Genomic DNA, 26,170 nt, shown 5'->3' with positions numbered 1-26,170 from the left:
CAGATGCCTTGTCTGTCAGCTCACCCGGTACTACCGTGCTTGCAGCTGTGCCTGGTACACGGCACGCCCAAGACTAAGTGCATGTTGGGTGAACGCATGACCAAGTGAAAGAGCGAGGCCCCTACAGCAGCCGCCACTTCCTGGGGCTCTGGGTGCCAGCACCACAACCCAGCAGGGAGATGCTACTACTCCCATTTTACCAGCAAGGAAACTGAGGCACACGGTGGAGTTGTCCCCGAGGGGGTCATAGGGCCAGTGAGAGGCATGGCCAGGATTTGAGCCCAGACAGGGTGCCAGCACAGGCCGGGCCCGTGAGGCCACGGAAAGGCTGGAGGAAACTGTAGGTGTCCTGCACCAGGACCCAGGAGGTGCCAGACCTGGAGCAGGAGCATGGCACTGAGACTGTGGGGCACCAGCCCCTGCCTGAGTCACTCTCCCCTGGGAGCCGCTCTGCCCTGCAAATCTAGAGGCAGAGCCCAGAGCTGCCAGGAGATCCTGCCCCAGCAGGCAGGGCAGGAGGACAGCCTCCAGGGTTCCGAGCACCGCAGGCCTGTCGAGGGGTGTCATCAGCATTTTAATCTCCTTAACCTCTGAGGCAAGGTACCTGCAGGCCAGGCCTGGCTGGGCAGGCTCGGCCTGGGGGTCCCCCGTTCCAGGGGCCCTCTCAGGACCCTGAAGCTGATGCAGGCAAAGCCCTGCCCACCAGAGGCCCCCTGCCCAAAACAAGGAGCCAAAGCGTCCTGGCTTTCTTGCTAATGCCAAGATGGACCCAGGCCCAGCAGATATCAACACCAGATCCTCCCAAGTGCTCTGGCCTGGAATGAGCCGACAAAACCCAGGGCCACAAAGACGACTCCCCACTTCCATGGTAGATGGAGGGAGAAGTTGTTAACCAACTCAGGAAAAGCAGGTTAAAGAACGGGAATGGGAGGCCATGGGGCTGGAAATGAGATGTGGGTGCAGAGGTAGCTAGATGGTGGAGAAGACACCAAACTGCCCTACAACAAGATGTTTTTAAAAAATGGCCATCAGCAACAATAGAAGAAAAAGATCCAGGGGTCCTAGTGGATAAGGAGACATACATTCCTCAACATCAATTCATTCAACAAATATTTACTGAGCACCAACTAAGTAGTAATAAACCAAAAGAAGACGCCAGAGTCTTCAATGAAAACAGTGGAAGCCCATAAGACCACCAAGTTCATTTATTCAAATGTTTACTGGCTAAAAATTCCAGATAGATTCGCAGTAGTTCCTTCTATGTGAGGAACCCACAATCTGGTATGGCGGGCGATCCCAGGCCTTCTTCTGTGTTTCACAAACCTTTAAAAAGCTGATGAAAGCCAAGGACTCTCTCCCTAAGAAAGGACACATGAAGATATATGTACACACATATACACAAATACATCTGGACAGTTTCGGGGTTCAAGAAAGAATCAGATGGGAAGTTATAATTTAACCAGGTTACCTCAGATAATTACCAGCCACACTCAATGAACTTTTTTCAACACACACAAAGGTTTGGGTTCCAGGGCTAGAGAAGGGTGAGGGGAAGTTAACAAGCACTAAAGGCTGGAAATGAGTCCAAGAAGGAGGGAGGATGGAGCGTGATCAGCCCTGAGTGCGGCCAGCGGCTCTGTGCACTGACGGAGGCCGCTGCAGGAGCTCAGGGGGTTCACCAGCCCGCCTCCGAGGGGGTGGGCAGGGAGGACGTGGCCTGCCCCTCTCCGGAGTTCTGTCAAAACAGGACCTTTTCCAGTTACTCCAACATGCTTTTCCCCATGTCCCTGTTAACCTGTCCAAGCCTCTTCAAACTCTCCATAAATGTCACCGTGGGGGACTTCCTGTTCCTGCTAAAGATGGACACACTGACGAGAAACGACCACATCTTGCAAATTTGTGCAGACCGAGGGCCAAATTTTTCAGAGTGCACACGGCTCATGGAATTTGATGAGCGATTCTAAAATCGCATTACACTTCACACTTTGTACAGGGCAGGAAGTGTCTCGTCATTGTCCATTAGGAGCTGCAATTCCAGAAACCTGAGCCTCCAACCAGCAGCTGGAACCGAGGCTGCTGAGAAACCAAACACGCCTGCTCGGGCTCTCCGGGGAAGGATGGGATCTGCGAGCAAGAAAGCTGCATTCTTCCTCCCAGTTGGGGCCCTTTCCCAGACTGGACTTTAAGAACGCAGTTTTAGGGTTTAGGCATGAATGGTTTTCTCCTTCTTGGGGGAGAGTGATGGGGTGGAAGCTTGAAAAAGTAGAGATCTTCCCCAAACCGCCCCACACCCAGTGCCCATTGCAGGACCCGGGAGGGGACACACACACGGCAACTGCACCCCATCCCTGTTCATTTGGGGGCCTGATGTGCCCCCAAAACAGGGGTTCCCCACTTTTACCCTTGCCCAGGCTCCTCCAGCCTCTTCCTTGCCAAGTGCTTTAAAAGAAAGCTCTTCTCTATTGTTCCAGATGGAATCTCAAGAAGCTCTCCACTTCTGCCAAGGGAGTTTCAATTGGCCCCAGTTGGTAAAGTCGAATTTGGCCCAAGTCCAGCTCTCACCACCCTTCCCCTCTCTGGAAGAGGCCCCATCCTCTGTTCTTCCATGTGCAACCCGCCCCCCACTCCTTCGGCGGAGTTTTTCACCAGGGCCCAGGCAGCCGATTGAGACATCAATCTGTGCTCAGGGCAAGCTCCCACCTGCAAACCGCCATCCCGCACTTCCTAAAAAGCCACTCGCCCCCGTCGAGGCCCCAAAAAAGCCCCTCCAACTTCCTGTGTCGGGGGATGTATTTTTTATTTCTGTTGCTACCACCCCCTTGCCTCGCCCTGGGCCCCCCCTGCGCCTCCTCCCACACCAGGGAACCTTCAAGAATGCACAGGCCCCAACCCAAAAGCAAACCCAGGGTCCAGCCCCCCCAACCCCACCCACCCTGGGCGGCCGACCGCAGATTTCAGTCACGTCTTGGCAAATGTTTGTGGAGTTGAAAAGAGAAAGAAAAGTTCCTCCACCTCGGACGGGTGGAAACTGGCCATCTGTCACTGCGAGGAATTTCCTGTTATCAGGGATGTCCCCCCAGGAGGGGCTGGGGTGGACAGGGCCGCCCCTCTCCTATCAGCTGAGCTGTCAGCAGATGCACACCAGAGCCTGGTGGCAGAACACTGCCGGAGAATCCTCCTCCCCCAACTTATGAAATCACTTGAAAAAACAAAGAGCAAGCAAGGGTCTTTGGGGCGCAGCAGGGTGTCCCCCGCCAGGAGCTGAGCAGAAAAAGAGCTCCTCCCTACAAGATGTCAAACCATTCCCTTCTCCTGCAGTTCAGGCCCTAGGGATGCAGCTGGAAGCTTCCTCCACCCCGGGTCCTTTCAGGAAAGCAGAAAGCCGCAGGGAGCTGAAGGCAAGGCCTGGGGGGGTGGCTGGGCAGAGGGGAGGGACATTCCTGGGCCTGATCAAATGACCCCACAAGGGAGGAAGGCAGCTCATGTGACTGCATCAGAGGTCCCCGAAGTTTGCAGGGATCAACGGTTCTCGACCGTTCTGAATCGGGTCTCCTGTCCGTCCACAGTGCCAGCTCTGGCCTGGTGTGAGGTGGGAGAGCTGGAGTCGTTTTCTGTCCCCATCTCCAGACCCTGCCACCAGGGCCTCCTGCCCTCCCGGTCTGGAAGCAGCCGGCTCACGGTGCCCACCAGCGGCCCGGGTACCCGGAAGTCCTTCACACAGCTCCCTCCATGTTGACTTTGCAGATTCTCACCAGGACTGTGCTGAGCCCAGGGCAGGGCTGCTCAGAGGCCTGCCTGTCTGCAAGACAAAACTGCTCCCCTATGCCCCATACCACGCCCAGACCCCCGGTCTCCTGTAGGAGCCACTAAACCGAGTGATGAGCCAAAGAAAGGTCTTCTGAAAGCTTACGATGCACCCCAAGACATCTTCCAATCTCAAGACCCAGAGACTTCAAATGCTCTCTGAAGTGAGGGCGGGAATGAACGAGTCAATGAATGAATGACCTATCCAAGGTGGCTCAGAAACCCCCCTTAGCCCAAAATCTCCCCAGGAAAAAGCGGTGTGCATGGACAACTGGCTGGCCACCCGCCTGGGAGAGACCCGGACCCATCCTCCCTGGCGAGCTGCCCGGGGGGGACACTGTGCAGACAGGGCAGGCGGCCCTCCCGTCCAGCCCCGGGTCCAGCCAGGCCAGCCGACGCCAGGCAGAAGCAGGCACAGCCTGACCCTCGCCGGCCGCTCCATCTTCCCGTCTACGCCTCTGGGCTGGGAATCCTGACAGGAGGGAACCCCCAGGGGCCAACCCTCACTGCAAGCTCCGCAAGGCATGAAGCCCTAAGCACCCAGCCTATTCTTTCCAGAAAGCTCTCCTCCCCTGGCTTCTGAGCCAGGCCTCCTCCGATTTCCTCCTTCTCTGACTCTTTGTTCTCTGCCTCTCTGCTGGTCCTCCATATCCGCCTGGACTCAGACCTGTGCCACACTGGACACTGTCCCCTGGGGGACATCACCCATCCCCCGGGCATTAAATGCCAAGAACCCCAACTCGCTGCCCAGCCGGGACCCTCTTCCAGACTCCAGATTCTCTGCCATGCCATTCCTACGGCCCTCTCGAGTCCATAGGTTACTCAATGGAGACACGCCGAGGCCCACACCACCCCGGCCCCTGCCCTCTAGAAGCCCGGGTGTCTCAAAGGCATCCAAACTGCACAGGCCCCCAACTGGGCTCTAGGCTTCCAAATGTCTCCTGCCCATCTTGTCGACTTGAGAAAACTGTGTCTCCATCCATTCAGTTGCTACAGCCAGAAATCCCGGGGCCACTCTGACCCTCCCTTTCTGTCACCCCAAGTCCAATCAGCCCAAGGGCCCCCCAATTCTAATTCCCGCGTCTCTCCAAGTGATCACCTTCCATCTCCCTGGCCGCCGCCGACCCCAGACGCTAACCTCGCTTGTCCTCGCTCCTCCAATCCGTTCCGGCCGAAGCACCAGGAAGGTCTGCTTACAACGTAACTGGCTCACTCTCCAGGCAGGACGCTGAGGCCAGCTGCCGGCAGAATCCCATTCCTCCCCTCGCTGTGTGACCCTGAGCAAGTAACTTAGCCTCTCTGTGCCTTGATGCTCTCAGATGTAAAACAGGATGACGACAGTAAGCCCATCCCACGGGTGTGCTGGGAGGATTACATGAGATGGCGACGCACTCGAGCTGCCCGCCACGGCACATGCTCCGGGGTTTGTTGGCGGGAGATGGCCGCTGCCAGGCTCTCTAGTATGGACGCGAGCCCCTCCGCCCCGGCTCCTTTCCGCTCTTGCAGCCAGGTCTTCCCAGAGGGGCTCCCTGCCCAGGACATCCTCTCCGGGAGCTGCTCCCTCACCTTCCCACGACTGCTCCCCTAAATCGGCTCCCTCTGTTCTCTGCCTTCGGGGCCCTCCTCACCATCTGGAATCGCAGGATTTCTGTCTTCCTCTGATTAATGCCACCACCACCCCCATGGACGGGGGCTCCCCATCTGTCCCGCTCGCTGTTCTGGCCCAGCTCTCAGCACGGAGGAACTACCAGTGAAATGTGATGGATGAGGAAGGGGGTGATGGATAGAACAGTCAGCTCCTGCCCCAACTCATTCCCATAACCGGGAGACCCTGGGGGAGCCGGGCCCCCTCCCGGCCCTCCCATCCCTCCTGGACGCCCCCGGCCCCCCCGCGGCCGCACTGTCCTTTCCCACGCGCCTCCCTGTGCGCAGCGGCCTGTGAATGAGATGTTAACAGTTTCCGGTTTCCCTCGCCCTGCCGGAGCCACAGAGCAGGGCGGCCGGAAGGATGGACGGGCTTCCCGGGACAGCTCTGGGCCCATTCAGGAAATCTCGCTCCGGAAGTGTGGGGGTGGGGCAGGGCGGCCGGGCTGGCCTCTGCCAGCTACCCTGTCCCGAGACACCCCCATCCCCACCTACTCCCCAACCCCTGTGCTGGGGTCAGAGGTCTTAGGGTCTCTCCCAGGAGCAGAGCAGCTGGAGCAGGGCAGAACTGGGGGCCGGGGGACCCTGAGATCAGACCACCTGGGCCCACGCCCGGCCTGAACCTTAGACAAACCTCTCCCCACGCGGAGGGGACAGGCTGGCACCCCGGGGCTGGAAGCAGAGCCTGGCACCCCCGGAGGAACTGCTGAGGGCCAGCACTCATGATGCAGAGGTTTCCTGCGGGGACGGGAGCTGGCAAGCGAACGAGGGTACAACAGCAGCCCTGCGCCGAGCGGTGCACCAGCTTGCCTCCTGCTGTCACCCCCAAGGCACAAGTTTGCAGGAGGTCTGTTCCCGGTGTTTGCAGAGGGCTTGTCCCCAGTGTCCACTTGCTAGCTGTCCAGAGGGGGAAACATGACACAGGATGTACCAGGCCAAAGCGAAGAGTGATTCGGACAGTGGGGAAGGTTACTCCGCTCGTGGAGACAGAGCCAGGGGCCGTGTGGAAGCCCCGGGACCCCGGCGCCGACCTCCCGGGGCTCAGCCAGGAAGGGGCAGCACCCAGGAGCCCGGCACCTGGGTCCAGCCCTTAACCGTCTGCAACCCGCTCGCGTTCCTCGACCAACTGCTCCCCTGCGCGGCCTTCCTGAGAGCCTCCTTTCCCACAGCAGGCAGCTGTGGCTTTTAAAACCAGGCAAAACTAAGAGCTACGGTAATAACATCTGTTTTTCTAAAGGTTACAATCAAAGAAAATTAAATGTGGGAGAGAGACAGCCGGGGTGGGGGGCGTTTCTCACAGTTCCCGGGAGCCGCGGGCCCCTCCCCCGGCCCACCCTGCACCCTCCTCTCCTCCACCCGGGGGCTGCGCTGGGCTCTGACCTACTGTGGGGCTGGAGCTCGGGCCTCCAGGCCGCTCTGCTGTCGTGGAAAACGCCCGGGGTCTCCCCTCGTCTCCCCACGCGGCCGAGCCCCGCTCCTCGGTGCTGCCTCGGGAGGCTGCAGGCCCCTGGAGGGTGGGAGCCTTCCCCTCCCAGCACCCCCAGCCCGGAGGCTCCCGGAAGGAGCCACATTCATATGGTAATTTCCCCCTGCGAACCAGCCAGTGGAGGCCCCTCCAGCTGCTGGGGGAGGAGGAGGGAGGGGGGGAGGAGGGAGGGGGAGGGAGGAGGGAGGGGGAGGAGGAGGGAGGGGGAGGAGGGAGGGGAGGCGGGAGGAGAGGGGGGAGGGGGAGGGAGGAGGAGAGGGGAGAGGAGATGTGGAGGAGGGAGGGGGGAGGAGAGGGGGAGGAGATGTGGAGGAGGGGGGAGGGAGGAAGGGGGGGAGGAGATGCTGAGGAGTGGGGAGGAGGGGCGAGGGCAGGGGGGCCTGACTGCTCAGCTGGCTTTTCCTAGTCATCCCTGAGGAGTGGCCCTGGTTAAAACTGTGAGGCCAAACTCCAAACTGCCCACACCGGCAATGGGGGGGCAGCGGGTGTGTGGACACGGGGACGGGGAGGAGGAGGGGCTGTCCCCGCCTTGTAGACTTCTGTGGTGGTTGGAAGTGACACTGGACACATATTTGTTTCACGCTTTAACGCTGTGAGTGTGACACAGAACAGTCCAGAAAAGCTGCCTGGGAGACCCTGCCCGCCCGCACCCCCATCCTCACCTAGGCGGGTAACTGGGCTTCTCTAGCCCAGGCTGACCTGGAAGGGGCTGGGGGGTGGGGGACAGAGGGAACCCCCACTCCCTTCCACCCACTTCCTCTCCCACTGCAGGGGGCTCACGCTCCACCGGCTTCCACTTCCCCTTTCTGGGCTCTGTGCGGGCAAAGGGAGCTCGGAGCCAGAGGCCAGCCCCAGACCCAGCTGCAAACCCAAATGGCTACTCGTGCCCCCACCCCAACCCGAACTCAGCCTGGCTTTGATTCAACCACCCAAGTAAGCCCTAGATTCACAGGGGACCCCGAAACAAAAGACCATTGGCCTCCCAGGGGTTACGGGGAGCAAGGGGTGCAGGACGCTCACTGCCAAGGGCTGGCAGAGGTCACCAGTGCATCCTCCCCTGGGCTGGCAGGGGTCACCAGTGTACCCTCCCCTGGGCTGGCAGGGGTCAGCAGTGCACCCTCCCCCAGGGTGGCAGGGGTCAGCAGTGCACCCTCCCCCGGGTGGCAGGGGTCAGCAGTGCACCCTCCCCCGGGCTGGAAGGGGTCAGCAGTGCACCCTCCCCTGGCCTGCACCCGCCCCCAGGCTTCAAAGCCGGTGCACTAAACACAGAGTCACCACATGGCCCAGCAATTCCACTCCTGCAAAATCTTGTACCCAAATGCCCAGAGCAGTGTTTCTCGTGAGAGGCGACAGGCAGAAACAACCCCAAAGCCCATCCATTGACAAATGGATACACCAAGTGTGGCAAATCCGTATAGTGGGATGCAATTAGCCATAAAAATTAAGTTCTGATTCATGCTGCCACGTGGAAGGATCTGAAGATGTTACACTGGAGGAAATAAGCCAGTCACAAAGGGCCCGTATTGCATGGTTCCCTTTATACGAAATATCCAGAAATAGGTAAACCGTGGACACAGAAGGGCTGCTTGGTGGTTGCAGGGCTGGGGGTGGGGGGAGAGGGGAGTGACCCTCACGCTGTGGAGTTTCCTTTTGTGGGGACGGTTGCACAACTCTGTGAATACACCAAAACCCAATGAATTCTATAGTAAGCGACTTGAATCTCAAAATAAATAAAATACAAAACGCAGTAGCCCCCTGCCGCCGGCACGGGTCCACCGGGGGCTGGATGATTCTGGAAGCATCTGCCTTCAGGTGCCCCCGTGGGGGTGGGGGGTGGGGGTCCTCGGCACGGTCACTTCCCCACCTCCCCACCCAGCCCCTGGCACCCACCGAGGCAACGCTCCTAAGGACTTGCTGTTCGTTTCAAAAAGGGCCCCCAGTTCCAGGGCTGGAACGTGCCAGAACAACACCCATCAATCAGAAACTAGACACCCAGCTCTTTCCCCAGGTTCTTGGAGGGAGGGGGGGCAAGAAGAAAGGCCTGCCTCCAAAGACCCCACACCTCACTCCCATGAGATGCTGAGAAAGGCAATGGGGTCCCCTTCCCACGTTCCCGAATCAGCAGCAGCAGGGACCCAGGCCTTGCCGGCCTCTGCTGGGAGAGGAGGGGGCTGCCAAACCCTAATGACGCCAGCTAGCCAGCCGGGAGCCCAGTGGAAACAAACCATGATGAGAGAGAACTCAATTAAGCCCCACTTTTTCAGGGTGACACAGGCCCTGAAGGAAGAGGGGCCTCTGACTTGCTTAAGGTTTAATTACAACTTCAGCACTGAGTTTCCAAGGGCCCCACGGGTGTTAATTTGTTTGTTCTGCCCCAGGAGTCGTCGGAGAGCCCCCGAGAGCCCCCCTGGGCTCAGAGCAGCACACCCTCATGCCCACCCCACCCTGCTAACTCAGGGCCTCTCCGGGGACCATCCGACCATCCCGGGACCACACACGTCCCCACAGCCCTACTGCGTGGGAGCAGAGAGGAGGAGGTTCTGCAGCTTGTCGGTCCCTCTGAGTCCTCCGAGGGGCCTGGGTCTCAATATTCCCGAGGTGATGCTCACCAGGCATTGTTGAATGAATGCATGAGTGAGTGAATGAATGAATGAAGTGGCTCTTAGCCCACAGGCAAGGTCCCCCAGGAAGGGAGATCAGGCCACCCAGGGGACCAGTTATCCCTGAGAGCAGGGAGGTCGGGCAGGAGGCCAAGGCACGTGGAGGGACAGGAGAGGACAGCAGAAGCGTGGGGCATCGATGGCCACCATGTTCCAGAAGAGCCGAGACGTGGGGAGCGGGCACCTGTTGAGGGGTGCTGTGGGTGCAGCGGCCGTGGGGCATTCCGGGGCCAACAAGGCTGAGCAGACCCAGGCCCAGCAGGGCTGAGGGGCAGGTGGTGGGAGACCACGTCCTGCCTCTCGCCCTCCTCACCGGTGCCCTGCACACGTGGGCACCAGGCCTCCGAGGCCCCTGGCGGCTCCCTCCTGTCGGCCACCTCCTCCCACGCTGCGGCTCCGGCTGGCAGGTTCCCTGCTGAGCATGTGGGGGTCCCCAGCCAGCCAACTCTGCCACCCAGCCCCACTGCCGGCTCCATTTCCCAAACCTGGTGCTGCACTCTCTCCTCCCATCCCTCTCCCTGCTGTCCCTTCCCTTCTCTCTGCGGAGCCCAGAAGCTGCACCTTAAACATCTCCTGGGCCACAAAGCCATTGCTGGGTCCCAGTTGGGGATGTCTACAAAAGGGGGGGGCTCATCTTAAATGCCAGGCAAGCGCCTCTACCTTAACTGGATTGGAGCTTCCGGAAGGCCTATCTTCTGCAAATCCCCCTCCCCACTCAGCCCACGGCTGCCAGAGGCTTGGGGCTGGACAACAGCAGCTGCCGGGGACATATCTCAGCACTTCTACGTGTCCAAGCTCCATGCTAAGCATTTTCCTGCTTTATCTCCATTCGTCCTCATGACAACCTCACTATTAATATCCATTTTTCAGAGAGAAAGCTGTAGTTGGAGGAAGCAGTGTGGTTAGCAGGAGGTATGATAGGACCCAGGGTGCTCATGCCTACATCGGAGATGCCAGCCTGGGATCATCTAAGGACTCGGTGGGCCTGCAGCCAGCACAGCCGGCAGAAGGACAGAAGCGGACGCTGGAGCTGGCCCCAGGTCCAGGCTGGCACATTGAGCCGCCATGAGCCTGCAGGTGAGGGAGGAGGCCAGTGACTCCGATGCACCCCATTCGAGGTCCTTACAGGAACTGCCAGGTGAGCAGAGGTGTCCTGACACAGATGGGTCTTTTGGCCACCCCAGCAGCCAGACTGCAAGCCTCACCCTCATCAGAGCCAAACAGGGCTCCCCGCTGTTCCCCGACTTCTGGGATTCCATCTTGAGCCAACCACCACCCCCACGCCAGGGCTCTCCTGCTCAGGAATGAACGGCCCACACTTTCTGCCTTCCAGGGTTCTTGGGTCACTAAATGGGGATCAAGAGCGGGATCCTGCAGAAGAGGAAGGTCACCAGCTTAACAAGTCCCAGCTCTGCCACTGCTAACTGGAGCTCCGTGGACAGCCACAGACCCCGTGCGGCCGAGCGTGCCCAGGCCTCTGGCTCTGACGCCTGCTTCCCCAGCTCCCCGGCCCAGGATCCTCGTTCACTCACCCAGCATCCTGCACCGGAACCGTCCGTTGCAGGGTCTGCTGAATGAGTGAAGGCAAGGGGGAAACACTGGGGCGCGGCAGAAGTGGCTCTGGTGCAAAGGAATGGGCTTCTGCTGCAAACTCTAAACATTCCTGGCGTGCTGGAAAACACTGACTCGGAGGATTTTAAAACAACCCTGCTCGTGAGGATGCGACTCGCCCGGGATTTTCTGCAGCAATCTCAGGACAAATCGGACAATTTGGCCCCCTCAGGGCCCACCCAGCTGGGCTGTGGGGAGCACTGGGAGCTGCAGGGTGGTACCTGCATTTATTTAGAGCAAGCCAGTCTTGGGGTACAGGAGCTTGGAGTGGAAGCAGCTCAATAAATTGGCTTAAAGCTTGTTTACTCTACAATCTGTGCAGGAAGAAGAGGAAGTTACCAGAGGCGCTTTCTCACCTAAATACCGGAACAGCCACCTCTCTGCTTGGCCTCAGTTTTCACATCTGTTGAATGGACGCAAGAACCTGGCCTCGGGAGTATTTAGAAGGGAAGTCTGGGGCCGTCCACAGAGAGAGGGCAGAGTGGGGTGGCTGGGCCAGAGTTCTAGAGACCCAGAAGGAAAAACCTGTTTCCACCTCTCAGCACTTCCCATGTGACAGGAGATACGCCAGAAGATCAAGCTATTTTCCTCACTTTTAAAATAGGAAAATGAAAACCTTTTAAAACATGTTCTTTCTCCCATGAGGAAGTGTTGGAGTGGGTGGCATTCTGTTTCAAATATGTTCAGAGCCATCACTTCCTCTCTCTGCCTCAGTTTCCACCGCTGTCAAATGGGGCGTGGGCAGCACCCCCAGCTGGTGGCGAAGGTCGCTTAAGCGCAATTCTCTGTGATGATGATGGAGGCTGCCCGGGCCAGGCAGGATGGAGCGACTTGCGAATTGCACAGAGCTCGTCTCACCTCCACCAGCAGGCAGAATGGGCTCAATTCTACTGCTTAAGAGTTTAAAGCTGTTTAGGTCATAACAAAACATTCAGTGCGAACCCCAAGTCTCCCCCACTATTTACAATCCTGGGGGATGGGGCGGGAAGGGCTGTCTTCTCACCACTTTTCGTTGTGGGTACTGAGAGCCAACACCACGACTTTGGCTTTGGACCTACCCTCATTCCAAGGCCAGGGCCCCAAAGCCAGCGCCTCTGCACTGAGCACACTGAGCCTCCAGCTCTGGGCCCTTCAGCCCTCCTGCCCTGGGCATTCATTTAGCCCCTCCTGGGCCAAGAGAGACGGGTGGGGGCTGGGGAAAGGCGTCCAGCCAGCGCTGGACCATGGAGACTTGCCCCACCCAATGCTCTTGACCCCAAAGGCACACCAAACTGCGGGGGGCTTAGAGAATCAGCAAAGGCTCCGTAAATGGCCTGAGCATCTGGGCTCTCCGATGAGCAGCCAGGCCTGAGGCAGCACGCTGAGCCCAGCTGGGAGCTGACCCACCCCAGGCCCTTTGCACGTGCCCATATATCTCATCTCCATCACTCTCAGGGAAAGAGGTGACTATCGCCATTTCACCCAGCCTCCGGGAGGGCAGGGAACTTGCCAAGGGCACCAACCCTCGAGGATCTGAACCCAGATCTGTCTAATTCCAGACTTCAAGCGCTGACAAGCAGGGGGGTTCTGAGGTCCATGGGAGAAACCTCGGGAACTTCAGGAACCAGGCGTACGGCCGCTGGTCACCAGGCCAGCTACATGGTGCTCCCTTTCAGCCATCCCTGGACTACTCGAAGGGGAGCCCAGCACTGGCCCTGGAGTCCAGCACTGACCATGGGGGGTGGGCGCTGGCCGTGGGAAACAGGCGCTGGCCACAGGGGCCCAGCACTGGTCACAGGTACCAGGCACTGGCTGTGTGAGCCTGGCACTGGCCGTGGGAAACTGGCACTGGCCATGAGGGCCTGGCACTGGCCGGCCTGACCAAAAAAGCCCTGGAGCAATGGATCACAGCAACGCAACAGCGAATGCGCGGTTTCCAAGCTGGCAGTGGTGCCCCCCTCAGCTGTGGGTGTTCTCCCTCAGGGCCTGGTGCAGGCGGTGAGGCCCAGAGCACGGACCCTGGGGGAGGACGCCATGCACCCCTCTGCTCAGCATGGCGCCCCTGCCCCCCACTGCTCCCCACTGCTCTCCTGTGCTGCTCTGCCTGCCCTCGGCTCCCACCACCCTGGTTTCCCCGGCCGCAGACAACAGCAATTCTCCCTCAGATTCAATGGGGCCACTGTCCGACTTACTATCAGTCTTCAGGGCCCGGCAAAGGACGCTCCTGGCAACGGACAGTGCCTCCTTCGGTCCCGGCAAACAAGTAACAAAAGCGAATGAGCCCGTCCACGGATGCTCCGGCCACGGCCGGCCCTTGAATGCTCACCGCTGGGGGTTGGACTGTGTCCCCCCAAAAGACACACCCACCTTCTCACCCCCGATATCCATGAACAGGACTTTATCTGGAAATAGGGTCTTGGCAGGTGGCCCTAAACTGTAAGGGGAGAAGAGACACAGGCCACATGGAGCCGGAGGCAGGGACTGGAGTGATGTGGCCACAAACCACAGAAGGCTTGGGGCCCCCAGAGGCCGGAGGACTCTCCCCAACAGGTTTGAGGGAGCCTGGCCCAGCTGACACCTTGATTTTGGAATACATTCCAGTTGTTTTAAGCCACCCAGTTTGTCAGGCAACCCCGGGAAACACAGACACTCACCAGGGCCTTAGAGCACGGGGAGAGGGGAGCACTGGGGTCAAGTGGGCCAGTCCCCTGCCCCAGGGAGAATGTATTTAAATCACCAAAGAAATGCTGGTCTTTGGCCCTTTTTCTTGACCCAAGGAGACTGCATGTGAAGAGAGAGCAACGGCTATCCTTACAAGACTCTCCTGAGCTAGGCTTATAAAGCCACAAGATATTCAGATAAAAATCGAAAAACTCTGGTCACCCAAGGCTAGCCACTCGCTCACTCCAGCATAGCTGAGCAAGCCCCTGGAGGCCCAGGACCTGGGCCACGTGGACAAACACAGCACGAGTCCTGTGCAGGTTCAAGGTCCAGCAACAGACAGACAGGTGGACACGGCACAAACCCCCACCGGGTGGGCATCCTCGGTGTGGGAGGGTCTACGCCTCAGGGCTGAGTCTGCCCCGTGAACATGTCCATGTCCCCGAGCGTCACCAGGGTCTTTGGTCAGGAGTTGGGAAATCCACTTTTCTGTCCTGCCTCCCCCACAGGTCTGGGAAAATGTTATCTCCTCTTACCGTGTCCAAGGACACGGGGATCGGGAAGGACGGAGGAGGGCCCCACCTTCCGCTGTTCCAATGCAGAATGACGGCAATACTGGGCGCCTGGTGCCTGGAAGCAGGGGGCACTGGGGCTGGCAGGCCTTCTGGGGAGCACAGGCCCCAAAGTGGGTGCTCCGAGCAGGGGAATGGGACAGAGGGCCAGGGTTGTCCCGACGGCTCGACCCTCCTTTCCCAAAGGCCAACGTTGGGGTCACTGTCAAAGACTCCATCCACGTCAGCCCCCAACACCACCCGGAGTTGGGGTTCCAACTGCAGCCAGGGCGACTGTCCCCCCACTCCTCACATCAGAAGAATGACAAGAAACTTGGGGACTCTCTGCCCATGATCCAGTTTACAAACCCAAATTAAAGCATTTAAAGACCCGCATTTAAGGATGAACGGCCAGGGGGAGGGCAGCGAGCGACAGGTGTCACCTTCCAGGCCCTTTGCACTGAGCTCTGTGAAGCTGCGATCCCACCCACCCCAGCTCCCAAACCAAGGCGCAGCCCCTCCCCAAACCCAGCTCAGGAGCCAGGTGGGTGAAGCCCCCGTGAGCTGATCATCAACTTCCCAGATGGGGAAGTGGCAGCTCCTGGAAGCCAAGAGGACAGTGGGAATGGGAACGCAGAGCTTTGGACCTCTCTGTATTTCCCTCTTCCCCTGGCCCCCTTGGCTCCTGGTGGGGGCAGGTGGTTCCCAGAAAGAGGAAGAGAGGAGGGTGGGAACCCCCCCACCCCAGGGCGGGGCCGAAGCAGGCGAGAGACTCCCACCCACAGCCCTGCAACCCCCAGGCCCAGGCTTCTCAGGACCCCGCTGCAGGGTGGGCGCCAAGGGGTGGGCGGGCTGGAGAACCTCCCGCCTTGTCGGGTGGGGGAGAGAGACCCTCAGAGCCCCACCACTAGATCTGCGCCTTCACGGCACCCCCAGCTGACTCATGGAAGGGGCTGTGCGGAGGGGGCTTCGCTGGGCTCCGGTTACAGGTCCATACCTGCCGGAGGGATCACGTGGGCTCCCAATAAACACATCAAAGCTTAGCGCCAGGGCAGGGACCTGGGGGTTCGCCTGGAAGCATCTTCCATAAACGTCCCCAGCTATGGGGAGCTGGGACCCTCCAGGATCATCACTCGGAAGAGTGGCCCCCCCTGCCCACCTGCTTTCAAAGCCCAGGAGGCACCAGTGACCTCCGTGAAGATGGGGGGAGGCTGAGGGGAGGGGCCGGGTGGACACTGCGGGGTGGGGAAGGCTGACCCCAGGCATTTGTTCACACCCTCACACATTCAAATCAAGCTATCCTTCCCAAGCCCACTCCCCAGGAGGGTTGGCGGGAGCCCAGAGACCTCATGGGTGGTATGGGAACGCCATAAAGATTTAAATATAAAGATTTAAATTTGCAGAAGGGAGTCAGAAAACAGCAGCTCAGCTTTGGTGCAACTGCTTTGTATAAAGGCCTGGAGAGCTGTGCCCTGCACCAGGCTGGGGGGCTCAGGTCTCCCCCCTTTGTTGCAGTGTCCTCACCCCACAACGCAACCCTGTCTTCCAGAGGCAGGGGGGCCCGGCGATGGCACAACAGGAAATTGCAGAGGAGATCGTGTCAACCCAGAGACTCCAGCTGCCAAAAAGGGGACAGAGCTTCAGGGTGCAAGCCCTGTGGACCCCTCCTCACAGGCCTGGGCAGCGGGTCTGGTGGTCAGAGAGTGACCCCTCAGGCCAGGGCCTCAGACGGACACCCAGGGGCCCCCCGGAAGGGCCAGCTTTGGTGGGGGTTGAAAGGGGTCGGTGCCAATCCCAGCTGCATTCTGCCTGGAGACTACACCCCCTGTCACAGAGCAGGGCTCCTCGAGGCCACAAACCGCGTGTCTTGCGCCTCGGGATTCCCGGGGTCCTGGCACCCAGGGGGAGGAGGTCCTCCCTGCGGCCCAGCTGAGCTGGCGGCCACCACGGTCCGTGTCCTGGGGACCCAGGGTGGTTCCAGGCTCCAGGGAGCAGAGGCTGCTGGAAATGCAGACACAAACCAGGAGAGGCAACACAGTATCCGGTCAGAGGCACTCAGGAAGGCCCAGGGCAATCGGCGACAACTCTGGCTACAAGTGGTCAACCAGAGGCTCCTCCTTCCACAGCCATAAAAGATCCCAGAAGGCGAGAGAAGAATCCCACCTCTCCAAAGAGATCCTGATTCAAGGGGGCACAGATAGATGAGTGGGTGCTGGCTCCCTGCCCCCAAAAGGGTTAAAGGAAACCTCTTTGCATTTCCTGAACAGGCCCCCCCCCCCTAGGTTGCCACGGGGATTTGGCCAAGGAGAAATGACATTTAAGTAAACACCCACGGAGGTAAGGCAACAGCAAAGCAAGGCGGGACCCGCGCCCAATTATAAGGAAGTGGGGCCTTTTCCACCTCCTCTAAGGGGTTTCTTACTTTAGGATCCAAACCAAATTCCAATCCGGTCCAGCTGGTGCAGTCCCCGCAGCCCAGAGCAGGAGGCTTGCCAGAAACCCACGGTACAGCCTGCTACCAGGCGGCACATTTTTCTCAAGGAAAGGAATTTCAAACTTGTCTTTGGTGAGCAGGGCAACAGCCCCTCGCCCCCAGACCTCTCACAAAAAATGCCGGCAGCTTTCACATCGGAAGGACAGGGCGAGGGAACACAGATGAAACTGCTGGAAGCTAGCAATTCCCAAGGGGCCATTAGGGATTAAGCTTCAAGAAGTTTCAAGGATCTGGCAAGGGCCAGCGTTCTGGGCCGGCTGCGGGATTTTATCTCTGCAGTTCCCCCAGCAGCTCAGCTGAAAGCCCTTTAAGGCACGTCCCCTAAAGAAGCTGCTTCCTCACCCCCGGCTCCTTGGCAGGAGGACACCCACCACCCCACTCCATTCCTAGCAAAGCCCATGCATTCCAACCCACATCCCACCCCACACACACACACCCTGCCCTGCTCCCGGGACCTTCCTGCACATCCAAAATGCATCCCAGGAATCCCAGGCAAGCTGCAGCACAGACTCCCCGCAGATCAAAGGCGCAGGCCGGCCGGGGGTCTGCGATGACCGCATTCCTAAAGTCTGTTTCAACTCATCTCCAACCTGTCTTCGAAAAGGCTGATAATCTGTGCGTATTTTTAAGAGAACTAGGTGGCAGATTCCCATTTCTTCTGAGCCCTCTTGGAAGTCAGGGATGTCCCTGGCGAAAGCGCATGTTCTCCAAGAAACTCCCGACGGGAGAACGCGGTGTGCCAAATGTCTGCAAGAGAGAGCTGTGGCCGCACAAAGCCCTTCTCTCCCCGGCTGCGGCGGAGAATCTGCGCCCCGCGTGGAGACCGAGCGCCCCGCCGCCCCCTCCCCGGCCCGGGGCCCCGTCCCTCCCCGCCGGCCGGGGCCTGGGGCGCGGGGGACGCGGCGCGGTGGTCGCCCCCAGCCCCACGCCGCGGCGGCCGCAGCACCTGGCCGCCCCCGGGGCGCCGGCGCGACCCGGGAAGAACAAAGGAGCGCGACTCACCCAGCAGCGGCGGCTCGGCGGCGCCTCGGAGCGCCGTGGGCCCGCCCACCGGTCACATGGCTCTGCGCCGGGCCGGGATCAAAGGCGCTTTGTGGCCGCGCGGCCCGGAGCCTCCCCGAGCGCGGCCGAGGTAGGAGGCCCGGTCGCTGGGATGGCCTCCGAGGGGGCCGGGCAGGGGCGCGCGCGGAGGAGGAGGAGGAGGAGGGTGCGGGGCGCCCGGCTGCGGACGAGCAGGGACACGCGGAGTGCACTCACCGCGCCTAAGGAAAGCCCCCCAGGGAAGAGCTAAGAAAGCTGGGCGCTGGGAAGGAAAGAGGTGCGAGGCTTAGCTGGCGGAGACGCCTCCCAGCCCCGGCCAGAGGACCCCTCCACCCCTGGGCTCCTCCAGCCCGTTCTCCCAGCTGGGCCAGGCAGGTGCCAGGCGGTGCCGAGCCAGGAATCTGGCGCTGCTGATGGGTGACCTGGTCCTGCTGCCCGCCCCCGGGGACCCCCTCTTCTCCCAGAATTCACCCCCACCCCGTCCTGACCCCTGCCCAATCCGGTCATTTAGCTGTGATATCCCCATACCCGGGAGGGCCACACCTGCCTCAGCCTCCCCCAGGCCGGCCAGGCCCACAGGTCTATGGGCAGCCGGGGTCAGAGAACAGCCACCCCTGTGGCACCCCAACTCCTGAAGTGTGCAAGGCTAGAAATGACCACAGGAGGGAGAAGCAGAGGAGAGAAGGGAGGTGGGGGCCATGAGCTCACCCTGAGCGCGGCTCCCCGGAGCCTCTGATTCCTGTTCTGAATCAGCTGCCGCTTTTCCACCCCCACCCCTCAGGGGCCTGGGCCATGAGTCACAGAGCCTCTCTGCCCCCCCACCCCATGGGGTGGTCCTGGATGGGGTCCAGCGGGTCCGTCACCCACTCCCAGGCCCACTTCTGGGGGGCTGGAGTGAGAAGAGCCCTCTGTGACTTCTGGGAGGGCTGGTCCATTCTCCTGGGGACCTCTCTCTGACCCTGGGACCCCCACCCACACAGGCAGGCGACCACCTCCAGCTGCTCTCCCTCCAGGTTCCTCGAAGCCGCTCTGGCTCAGACCCTCCCCACTCCTGACGGCTGCTCTCCATAAAGACCTCCGAGGTTTGGGGGGCTGCTGTCCCAGGCTCTCCCCACTCCTAAGCTAAAAGTCCTGACGAGCATGGCCTCTGGGCATGGGGCCAGAAGGATGTGGGCTTCAGAGTCCAGCACTTGAGTCCAAGCCCCCTCTTCCCATGCTAGCTTTGGCCCATTTCTCAACACCTGCAGAACTTTACCTGCCCCATCTGTAGAATGGGAATCATCAACTCCAGGCTCAAGAATTAAAGACAAGGGCAGGGGATGGGGACCTCCCAGGGGAATGGGCCACCAGCATCCCCACCAAGTCCAGAGACCACACCCCCTGGAGGTGGGGGTGCAATGGCTCAGAGATGCAGGTACCCAGGCCAGGCCGGTCTAACAGCAGGTGTCTCAGGGACACGGCCCCCACGGCCAGAAACCACAGCACCCGCAAGCCCTGCCGGCCTCTGACACCCAGGGCACTCCGGACCCCGCCCTCCCAGGGCCCAGGTATTCCCCGCTGGCCGCTCCTGCACAGGACACTTCCAGGAACAAACTCGTCACACTTTTGTTTATTTTAAAGTCACATACAAGAGCACTTATTTAAAAAGAACCTGTGTCCTTTTTCTCCTTGAACAAACACCGGTGAGCTTCATACCTTAAGGCCAGAAGGGCCCCAAAGATACCGAGGTCCCATCCTGGCCAGTGTTACCTTATCTGGCAAAGGGTCCTGAAACGAGAAGCTTATCCTGGATTATCTGGGGGACCCTCAGTGGAATTGTCCATAAAGGTGGGGGGAGATTTGGCCACAGAGGAGAAGGCCACATGGAGACGCAGGCACCAGAGTGGGCGGCCCCGGAAGCTGGGAGCCCCAGAAGGAAACGGCATGCCGACACCTTGACCTCAGCCCAGTGAAAACTGATTCTGGACTCCCCGACCTCCAGAACTGTGAGAGAATAAACTTGAGTTTTCTAGGTCGCTACTTCTCTGGTGGCCAAAGAAAACAAATCCAGACCCCCAGTGCCCCGCCCAGCCCATGCTGATTTAGGAAGAAATGAACAGAGCAGGTGAGGGAACCTGCTCCAGGTGTGCAGGGAGTGAGAGGCAGTGTGGGGTGTCACTCGCTGGCCCCAACGGGGTCGAAGCCTTCCAAGGCTGTGCTCTTGGGGTTCACCGAGCTGCACCCAAACCCACAAAGATGAGTCCCAAAGCGGAGGAAGTCCCCCCCTCGCTAGGCCACCAGGCTGACGAGAAGTGGTTGAGGGGGGTCCCGTGGTGTCCTTGTCCCTGTCCCACGGTGCCCCCTCGTCCCCCTAATGAACCCCCAACAGAAGGGCCGTCAAGGGAGGTGGCAGCATCCAGTCTGTCTGTCCTGCAGCAGGGGTCCTGAGGCTGTCACCCACCAGCAGGACAGGTCACCCACATGCTTCCCAGGAACGTCCCTCCAGCCCGCAGCAGCATCAGCAGAAAAGAGGGGATGTGGTTTCCACAGCATCCTCCCTGTCTCTCTCTCTCTCTCTCTCTCTCTCTCTCTCTCTCTCTCTCTCTCACACACACACACACACACACACACACACACACACATACCACATTCGCCTCCTCTCCACCCCCGGGGCCCCAATCTTGCACTTTCCTCCCGCCAAGGCCCCTGGCCGTGTCAAAGCTTCCCGGGTGGGTGGAGAGCAGAAAGCTCAGCTCTCCTGCCAACCCCCTTCCAACCCACCCCGGGCTACACCCTGCAGGGGTGCAGCAGATGCTTCCAGCGAGTGCCAAGACAAACGCCCTTCCCTCTGCCCTGTGGGCCGGCCATGGCTCCCTGCACCAGGGACGGACGCATGGTGTGCTCGGGGTGGATGTGCAGCCTTCCCGCGGGCAGACCCTGGCCGGGTGCGGAGGGGGAGGCCGGGAGGACCCCCCAAGTAGCCGCCGAGTGACGGCCGGCCCAGGAACATGTGACGGGGCCACCGCGTGTGTGGGGCTTATGGTTTCGTCACATCCGGCGGCGTCTGTCTCCTTCTCCTGGGACCTTCTCCCTCGGCCTTGGAAAACATTCAGGCGGCCCCTCTTCCAGAGCCCCTTCCTCTGACAGCTGCCGCGGCCTCTGCTGACTTCCTCCCTCCCAAGCCTCTTACGCGTTGGTCTACACTGGGGTTCTGTGGCCCCACCACCCACTTGCTTCCTACCCCTCCCAGGGGGCTCAGCCCAGCTCGCTGTGAAGGCTGAGCTCTTGAAAACCCCTCCTCACCAAGTGCAGCCCCACCTGCTCCGACCCCAGGGGCAGCATCTGACTCGCATTATCCACCCTCCCCCAGAACAGGCCTCGCCAGCCCCTCGCCCGGCCCCTTTCCTCTCCCCACTCCCCTGCGCAGGCGGGTAGGCAGCACACGGGGTCTCATCTGCCATCACCCCCAGACTCACATCTCTAGCCCTGAGCCCCCTGCCCCACTCAGCCCCCTGGCCCCCGCTGGCCCCTCAAACAAGCTCCATCTTCTCCCTCTGCAGAGCCGCGGCTCTTTCTCCTCTTCAACGGCACCCATGATTCCTGAAACCTCAGGCTCCCCTTCCCCTGCCTCGCCCCCACCCTGCGAGTCCCACTGGTTGCTGCTTCCAAGCGTGTCTCAAATCCGCCCCTTCCGTCCGGCCCATAGAGTTAACCCAGGCGGCCCACTTCCTGTGCCAATGTTTCCCTCATTTTTCCAGAAAGCTTCAGGGCTCCTCTCTTCAAGCAGACAGTCTTCACTTCCGGGCGAGGACTGTGCCGTCCGGCCAGCCCGCCTTCCAGCCTGAATCCCATGCTCCAGCCAAACGGGCCACCGTCTCTGGGGCAGCGCTTGCTCTCCCAAAGCCCAACCGAAGTCCCCTCTGTTAAAAGCCACTGCCTCCAGGAAGCCCGTCCTGATGTCCTCCATCAGATGACAGCCCCCCCAGTCACCTTTCCTATTTCCCCACTGTCACTCCCTGACTCAGAGAACTCGCCGGAATCCTCCTCTAAACCCTGAGCTTGGAGAGCCAGGCTGACTCGCCTCTGCCTCCCTCTGCCTCTCCTATGTTGTAGGCCTCAAGAAACATCTTGTGGAACTTGCCGGAAGGACGGCCACATTTCCTCATTTCTGAGAAGCGGGGTTCCTGAAACAGGGTTGCAGCTTCCGTTCGTGTGCACTTTTGATATGCGCTTCTCCCCGCCTGAAAAGCCATCGTTATAAATTATGCGATGATATCGTAACTTTAAAAAACCGTAGCCTTGCTCATCTGCAGCCAGCTCTGTTATTCGTGCGTAATGACCCGCTTTGTGCATCAGCCACAGAGGCGTGGAGCTCCAGGTACCTGCCCCCAACCCCGGCAAATCATCGCCTCCCGTCAATAACTGGCACCCGGGGCTGCCAGCTCTCGGCTTGCACAAAACTAGGATCCTAAACACCCAGCAACAGCAGGCCCAATGCCCAACTCTCAGCCTGACCCACTGCCCACTACACCTGGCCATGCCCGGCCCTGGAGCTTCCCCCAGGTGGGCGAGGCCAGGACCGCCAGGTGGGGTGCTGCGGGGTGGCTTTCGGCATGACGCGCTGGACCTCTGCACCAAGCGTTCCCATCACTGGAAAAAGGCCTGACACAGCCGCTGCGGGCTGTGACTCTGACACCTGGACGGGCAGGTGGGGTGGGTGGGGCACGCAGAGAGGGACAGGATATTCGCTTGGCTCTGGAAAGAGGTTTGGCAGACACAGTGATTCTCATCCTGATGAAATACTAGATAAAATCCCAGGGAGGGATTCTAAAAAAATACAGACACCTGCAGTCCACATGCTGGCAATTCAGATTGAACCAATCTGGGGTGTTTTTATTTTTTAAAAAATTTCTCAGGGGACTCTACTGTGTAGCCAGAGTTGAGACATGCTGGTGAGGACTGACGGACTGATAGACACACAGATACACACACAAAGACTTAGCAAGATCTTGAGAAAATTTGGGCCTATGTGTGTCCAAGAGACACACACAGGGTTGGGAGTCAATAGCTCATTCATGGTCCAAAGAAGCTGCTGACCCCTGAGGTTCCATCAGTCCTCTCCACGAGATTCTCTGGATCTGGCCTCAGGACCATGGGAAACAAAACGAGCCTGCACAGAACCCTTAGCTATAGCAGAACGCCGGGTCAAGTGCAGAGTTCCCTGCAGTCCACCTGCCCAAAGCCAGGCTTTTCCCCAGGTTCTCACTCCCTGGGTTCGGAGGTCGGGAGGACAGGGAGGCCTTGGGCAGTTCAGTGGGTGATGCCCGGGCACTTTAGAAGGGTCTCCACGCTGCCCACCACCTGATTTGTTCTTTCCACCCCCACCTGCCTTGGAAGATGTTCCAGTTTGCTAGAGCTGCCATTTTGCAAAATATCAGAAATGGATTGGCTTGTGTAAGGGGGTTTATTCAGTTACAAATTTAAGGTTCTGAGGCCACAAAAGTGTCCAAACTAAGGCATCAACAAGAGGACACCTTCACTGAAGAAAGGCCGATGGTGTCCAGAACACCTCTGTCAGCTGGGAAGGCACGTGGCTGATGTCTGCTCGTCCTTTCCTCCTGGGTTCTGTCTCTCTTAGCTACTCTCAGCTCTCCACTTGGTTCTCCTGGGGCGTTTCTCTCCAAGCATCTTAGCTTCTCTGGGGCAAACGCTGGGCTTCATCTCTTAGCATCTCCAAACAGCCTTCTGTCCACACCTCCAACCATCTCTGTCAGCAAGCATCTGGGTCTGTGTCAGCTCTTAGCTTTTCTCTTAAATATTCCAGTGAACCCACCGTGAATGGGCAGGGCCACACCTCCATGGAAATAATCTAATCACAACTATCACCCACAGTTGGGCGAGTCACATCTCCATGCAAACAATCAAAATGTTCCACCCAAAAAGATCATGGCTCTTCTGGGGTCCATAACAGTTTCAAATTAGCACAGAAGAGAACCAGGAGGAGGACACTTACCCAAAGAAACCAAAACAAAACCCCCTTGATTCCAGAGCATTCTATACCCATGGCTGGCAATTGACACCCTTGTTCTCCAAAGTCAAAACCGGACGACCCATTCTCAGGGTGTGCCCATCCCAAAAGTTTCCTGCAGCCTCCCATTTGGATATTTACCAGTACAAATCAGTCTTCTAAAAGTACTAACCAATTCTGCAGCATGCATTAAAAAAAAAAAAAAAAAAAGAGCTGTTTAAATAGTTTTTTAATTGGTAAATGGTTTTTAACTCTGTTTCCCAAACTGGTTTGACCACAGAACCCCTCTGCCTGTATATCACCTATTAACGCTCCCACACTTTGGGAAACACTGATTCAGGCTTATCCATGTGGCTCTGGACCAGGCATCAGATAAAACCAGCTTCTCTGGGCACGGGTGAGGGGTGAGAGAAGTGAGCACCAGCCCCAGGGAGGCTGCCTCACCTGGGACAGCCACAGATCTTGGAATAATAACTCACAATCCAAATTCCTAAATTGCCAGAGAACACAAGAACAGCCATGGCAGCCTTGTGCGTAAAAAACAAAAACAAGCCCACACAAACATCCACCGAGGGGAAGACAGAGGCTGTGGTCCACCCGCTGACCACCACCCTGCGGTGGACAAATGGAGCAGAACTCTCGCGGTGGGCGCAGGTGAACCTCACAAATGTAAACAGCTACCGAAGGACGCTTACAAGAAGATGACACCAGCTATGCAGCCTGACGACATGCAACCAAGCAAAACAACACCACAGATTACTAATAGCAACACACCTGTGGAGCAAAAGTTTTAAAGTTTGCCTGGGAATGATAAATGCAAATGCAGGATGGAGGCCACCTGGGGAGGGGGAAGGGACATGCAACCGCTGCAGGTTAACTTCTTATGCTACACAGAGGCACTGGCTTGGTTCACTGTCTGAGAGGGTGCATATTTTTAAAAATGAAAGAGAAATCTTCAGCTGCATTAGATATAAAAAGCAGTGACTGAGGAGTCTGAAGACTTGGGTTCTAGTCTTATTTCTGTGGTTAATTAGGTAGGAGATCTGGGAGGACATGTCATGGCTTTCTTTTGCCTCGGTTTACCTATTGGTAAACCGAGGGCAATGAAACCACCTGCTGTTGGCTGCAGGAGAGGAGGTTGTGCAAACCTCCTGCCCTCCCTCATGGGGTTTTGGGGGAGGATAATCAAGGGAACTGACATAGTGAAAGTACTTTGGAAACAAGAAGCCTCTGAGGGGACAAGGCTCCCAACCCATTTCCATGAGAAGATCCAACGGCCAAATGGAGCCTTATTTTGTCCTCCAGGGCGGAGGCCTCAGCCTCACACTGAGGTCTGAAGGCCTTGGTCAGTTCCAGACCCGCTCAGCAAAGACCCAGGGGCAGGTAAAACCATCCCCCATGGGAAACAAAGAAGCTCGTTCAAATTGGGCCCCATCAGCCCAGCTCGGCAATCTCCCCTTGTTCTAGTTTGCTAATGCTGCCGGAATGCAAAACACCAGAAATGGATTGGCTTTTATAAAAGGGGGTTTATTTGGTTACAAAGTTACAGTCTTAAGGCCATAAAGTGTCCATCAATAAAGGGTACCTTCACTGGAGGATGGCCAATGGTGTCCGGAAAACCTCTGTTAGCTGGGAAGGCACGTGGCTGGAGTCCGCTCCAAAGTTCTGGTTTCAAAATGGCTTTCTCCCAGGACGTTCCTCTCTAGGCTGCAGTTCCTCAAAAATGTCACTCTTAGTTGCACTTGGGATATTTGTCCTCTCTCAGCTTCTCCAGAGCAAGAGTCTGCTTTCAACGGCCGTCTTCAAACACTCTCTCATCTGCAGCTCCTGTGCTTTCTTCAAAGTGTCCCTCTTGGCTGTAGCTGCTCTTCAAAATGTCACTCACAGCTGCACTGAGTTCCTTCTGTTTGTCAGCTCCTTTATATGGCTCCGGTGATCAACTTAGACCCACCCCGAATGGGTGGAGCAACACCTCCATGGAAATTATCCAATCAGAGTCATCACCCACAGCTGGGTGGGGCACATTCCAAAGAAACACTCAAAGAATTACAATCTAATCAACACTGATAACATCTGCCCATACAAGATTACATCAAAGATAATGGTGTTTGGGGGACACCATATATTCAAACCGGCACACCCCTTCTCCCTCTTTCCTCCCAGAACCAGGAGCTCAGGAAATCTGAGGTTGAGAAGCAGCAGCTGGAACGACCTCCAGCTCCAACCTGGGCC

General features: G+C 58.5%; 1 protein-coding gene across 7 annotated transcripts in view; it reads right to left on the bottom strand.

The window, feature by feature from the left end:
- SEPTIN9 (septin 9) overlaps positions 1-26,170 on the bottom strand; it is a 161,921-nt gene that overhangs the window by 19,265 nt on the left and 116,486 nt on the right. The window contains exon 1 of one of the 7 annotated variants that reach the window (XM_037809988.1): positions 17,893-18,011. The exons of 5 other annotated variants lie outside the window; for them this stretch is intronic. The gene's annotated coding sequence lies outside the window, so the exon portion shown is untranslated. Of the gene's footprint in view, positions 1-6,828; positions 6,963-17,892; positions 18,012-26,170 lie in introns of those variants that run through there. One more of the 7 variants, XM_037809987.1, reaches the window with a different exon arrangement.

Source organism: Choloepus didactylus, chromosome 18, assembly GCF_015220235.1.
Source record: "Choloepus didactylus isolate mChoDid1 chromosome 18, mChoDid1.pri, whole genome shotgun sequence".
In the NCBI taxonomy this organism is placed as follows: Eukaryota; Metazoa; Chordata; class Mammalia; order Pilosa; family Megalonychidae; genus Choloepus; species Choloepus didactylus.
The sequence above is the reverse complement of the archived record's forward strand: the minus strand, read 5'-3'. Positions and strand labels throughout refer to the sequence as shown.